Below are 5,277 nucleotides of genomic sequence, written 5' to 3' on the forward strand. Positions count from 1 at the left end.
TAAACACAAACATCGAATTAAACTGATTATATTTATTCTTATTTTTTAAAATAAATGTGAAAATTGTGGCACAATATACACTGTTTAAGAATGACTAGAATTTTTTTTATTTTAAACCCGGAGATTTACCTTTCACTCCCGAGTCCTTGTGCACTTTAGCACTTCAATGAAAGCAACAGACTCTGCTGGTCCCTGACCTCAGCCACGCACTGAGTCCGTGTTACAGTGATGCATTATAGAAGGGCCTAAGCCAATCAAATTAGCGTTATTTTTTTGTTTGTTTTTTTTGGAGGAGGGAGGAGTAACGAGGGGGAGGGGCGGGGGGCTTGAGAGAGTTAACCCTTTGTGGAGCAGATAAAATTACTTGACAAAAGACGTTTCAGATTTATCAAAATTATTGGTAGGGACAATTCAACGGTCCCTTGACATTGGTAGGGACATGTCCCTACCATCCCTAGCTAAATCTACGCCGGTGCATTTGAGCATGCCCGGGCAAGTGCAGTTCATGGTGTACCACGTTTTAACACTTACCGCAAAGTAATACCACACTGGTTTGCTTGTGTATTATGTTGGTTTATTTGCACAATATATTGGTTTGTATGTTTAATACATTGGTTCGCGTGCATATTGGTTTGTGTGCATAATCTATACATTATAACACTTAAGTAATAAGTGTAAACAACAGGATGTCAAACTGGTCAACATTTCATATTTGACTTGTTTGTAAAAAAAAGAAATATAAAAGAAAGATAGATTTTGTTATGTCTAATCTTATTATACGTATTACATAAATGGTGCTATACTGTGTCTTTGTAACCTCCAAGTAAGTATTAGTAAAATAATATAACATTTATAGTGTTGCATTTATTAAGAGACAAATTAATTTACTTTAACATAAACATTTTATGTTCATATTTTGATATGTTGTAAACAAAACATTACCCTTTTAAAATTACTCCTACATGCTTTACTGCAGTACCTTGCTCAAGGGTACAGCAGCAGTGTCCCCCACCTGGGATTGAACCCACGACCCCTCCGGTCAAGAGTCCAGAACCCTAACCACTACTCCACACTGCTGCCCTATTATAGAATCTTCTTGATGTTTATTCAGTTTGGGGGGCCATCTGTCTATTGAATCATTGCTAGTGGCAATAAAGTCCCCACCAATAAGTATTTTACAATCACCAAAGTTAGATTGGATTCTTTTAATTTGTGAAGTAAGATCGCACTATAATCCAGTATTACCAGGCGTTGAATTATATCCATAAACATTAAGTAGAATAAACATAACGTTGCTGTACACCACTACTAGAATTGCCCAGTGACCCTTTTTGTTTATGTCTGCATGCACAATATTTCCAGAACATTGTTTAAGGATTCCAACACCTGCAGAGTGTTCTGACCCATGTGCCAACCAGATATCATTGCCCCATTGGGATATCCAATAAATGCTATAATTTTCCAATGAATGAGTTTCCTGAATGAAATTAAAATCTGTTTTACTTTTTTTGCAGAACAAAAACATAGTTTTTCTCAACATTAGTGCATAACCCCCTGAAGTTTAAAGAAAATTTAAGACATTAACAAAATGTTTAAGTGAACAAATCAAAAGTGGCTTAAGAGTAAAGATCTGGAGATGTTGCATTTAGAGTGGAACCCTGTATCAACAATACTACAGTACAAATATTTTGCTAATAGTTAACAATCAAGTTAAACTTCCTTTAATATCAGATAAGAAAAACATCACAATACAATACCTCTTGTATAATGTCATTGTTTAACTAAGCATGAAGCACTAGATTCTCTCCAAAGCTTTGCATTCAATAAAGTAAACTCTTTAAGTTCTTTCCTCATAAGGTGATCTGCATGTGATAAATCCTCCGCAAAACGAAGACGAAGATCCTTCAGGTAGTTGCATTCTTTAGCTGCCTTCCAAATTTTGTCATGGATGAATCTCATTGCGAATTGCATAATTATATGTCTCAGTCTCCGATCTTCATTTTTCTTACCCAGCCGATGCATGGTGTCTACTGTGTCGTTTAATTTTGCAGCACATTAGGCACAACATGACTGCAAATTTGTACGCTCTCTCAATTGTTCCCCTTCTAACTCTGGCAGACCCAGGAGTCTCAGACCCCATCGCGTTTTGTATTGTTCAGCTTCAGCTACTTTATCTTGCATCATTTCACATTTCTTTTCTTAATGTTTTTGCAGTTAAGCTTCATTGCCTTTAGTTCTCCTCTCACAAAATCAACTGTTTTCTTCAGGCCTTCGATTCTGACCGTGTTTTCTCAAACCATTCTTTCTAGACCATCTGCTCTCTCATTTTTTTTTTTTTTAGTTATCGAATCATAATTGTTTCTTGAAGATCCAGAAGGGGTGGTTGAGATTTTTTTTAGGAGCGGGGCATTCACATGGGGAAGCTGCTTCAGGGGGGGTCTGTTTCAAAGCGGTCAAAGCTTTCCTCGCCGAAAGTCTGAAACGATGCTTGTTGATTGATTCAACTATAGTGTCTACAATCCATCTGTGTTCTCCTTTTCTTATTGTTATCTGAGTACCTCCAAACATGAAAGACGGATCGTTTTCAATCAGTCGCAATCAAAAAAAGCTTAAAAATCAGTTAATAGTGCAGCATTAGAATCTGCAAGTCAGAGATGTTAGAATGGAAATAAAATGAAATAAAGGGTCCAACTAAACACGTAGCCCTCTGAGCAAATAACAGAGTGACTTTGCAAACCGCCATCTTGCCGGCCCCCGTTTTCGTCTCGGGGTATTATGGGGGTATTATGGGGGTATTATGGGGCCAGCTGGTAGCCGTTGGTAGATTTACCTCCGTCCTTCAGGGTGGTGCTTAATTACCGTTGAGCTATGACCAAACACGGACATTCTTAAAAACGGGACAACTAGCCAAAAGCAGGACAAAATTAAGATTTTTACGAAACTTTCAGGGACATTGGGATGTGCTACCTAAAAAAAATAGGAAAAAAATGGGAAGACTGGTAGCTTTATAGGACCTGAAAATACTAAAACTTAAGGTCGACAAATAACGATAATGAACACAGTAATACAATGCAGAATATTATTTCCTCCCATTTTGAATTCTACCAAATTTTTCATCCTTGACCTTGCTTATAATAATATAAAAAACAAAAATGCGGACGATAAAAAAATTCTAAACCTATTTACAAAAATATAGTAAAACAAATTACAGCTATACCATTATAATACATACAAGTACGACTCTCGTTGTACTCGCGCAGCTTATTTTTTTTAAGCACACAAACAAAAAACAAACTTTCTACTTTCTACACGAAAACACAAACCCGGTTTTATATCTTTTTCTTCTTCTCAACACTCATTTCCTTTCGACAGTTCCTCACTGGGCACCACACCTTCCTTCTCACCAGTCATTTATTCTGTAAAATTTCTATAATTTCTCTGTCTTCTCTATCTAAAAACGTATTTAAACATAACTAATTGAACTAAATGCCATGTTACTCCTTAATTCACTTCACCTCATTTACAATTACTAACAACACCATTTATTTGTCCATGCGCAACTTCAGTCCGCGCCACGTCATATGCGACTTACACCTAACCCCTATCCCTAAGCCTAACAAATAAAACGAACTCTGTCTCTATTAAACTAACTCTGTTACTATCATTTCAACACCGTTTGCTTCACACCCTCTAGCGGCCCTAGAGGCTACTACATCCGACTTTCACCGCCTGAACTGAAAGGTAATAAGCAGTAACATTTTGACCTATATTTCATGAATACATTTATAATTTCTGTATTTTCCTCACTTTATTTTTTTTTAAATGACCTATTAAAGCTTAATGACAAAAATTGGCAGAATGTTTGAGTATGTGATTTAAGTAACCTTAGTTTCATTGTGTTAGGAAATAAGGAAATTAAAACAAAGGGATAACGGCAACTGAAACATATTCAAGTTAGTTACAGTAAAGAAAACCACGTGTAAGTATTGTAAACATTTCTAAACTACTGACCTGAAAAAAATGATCAAGTTTTGCAGATTTGCAAGGCTTTCTACTTTTTCTGGACTCCAAAGCGTGTGCTGTCAGTCGACCACTTTTTTTATGGGTGATAACACAGCCCTGGGCAGCTTACAGGCAAGCCTGCAGGCGCCCGGCCAGACCACAGGGGTCGCTGGTGTGCGGTGAGCCAAGGACACCCTGGCCGACCCGGGCGGCGCTCGGCCAATTGACCACCGCCCCCTGGGAGCTCCCGTCCTCGGTCAGCAAAGGAATAGCCTGGACTCAAACTCGTGACGTCCAGACTATAGGGCGCATCCTGCACTCCACACGGAGCGCCTTTACTGGATGTGCCACTCGGGAGCCCCAACATTTAGATATTTTTTAACTTAAATTCAATTCTCTGTTTTCCTCACTGAAGTTATGTTGTTGCTTTTGCATTAAAATCAATCATCTATTCAGGGAAATCAAGATATTTAATAAACAAGCAGTATGAATGTGGTTAAAGGGGCAATAAATGCCCCCACCCCATCACCACAATTCTACATCAAGATTACATTATTTATGTACAATGCTGTCAAATCTTCCAAGAAAGTTGTGTGGAGGCAGAGCAGAATCATGTAGAAAAGTGAATGTTGTAATAGTGTTCCAGTACCTAAGAGGAGACCTGCTCAAGCTTTTGAATGTGCGATTGGTTGATTGTACAGTATATTGAGCTTGAATAAGAGATTATATCCTGCAGTTCAAAGATATTGGCAAGATACCAATGAATTTACCATGAATTGACTTTAAAATGAATTGCTCTGAGATCAGTCTCAGCACAGTGAATTTGCAACACATCTGGCACCTTTATACAGAATGGAAGTGTTGACAGGTAAGATTTATGGAATTATTTTGTTAGCTACAACTACTTTAAATATAAAATAAATTAAATTATTACGAAGTATGGTTCAGTATGTTAAAAGAAATTCAGAAACAAACACATTACAGTGTAATAAAATGAGGTCAGAAACAACCACAGAATATGATATTACCATTCATAAGAGAAAGCTTAAAAGAGGACAAGTACTTCTGTGTCAATTAAATGCAAAGGCAGTTTTTCCAAAATGTGTACATATCCAATGGTCTGGCCCTCATGTCAGTTCATGTTATGAGGAAGTATGAACCAATAATTCACACAAGCAAGGCGCAGTTGTATATTTGCATATTATTTTTTCCAGTTCGTTTTTCATACAGTTGCCAACAAAGACCTTCCAAAATGGTCATGCATTGTACAATGGT

Source organism: Acipenser ruthenus, chromosome 1, assembly GCF_902713425.1.
Source record: "Acipenser ruthenus chromosome 1, fAciRut3.2 maternal haplotype, whole genome shotgun sequence".
Taxonomy (NCBI): Eukaryota; Metazoa; Chordata; class Actinopteri; order Acipenseriformes; family Acipenseridae; genus Acipenser; species Acipenser ruthenus.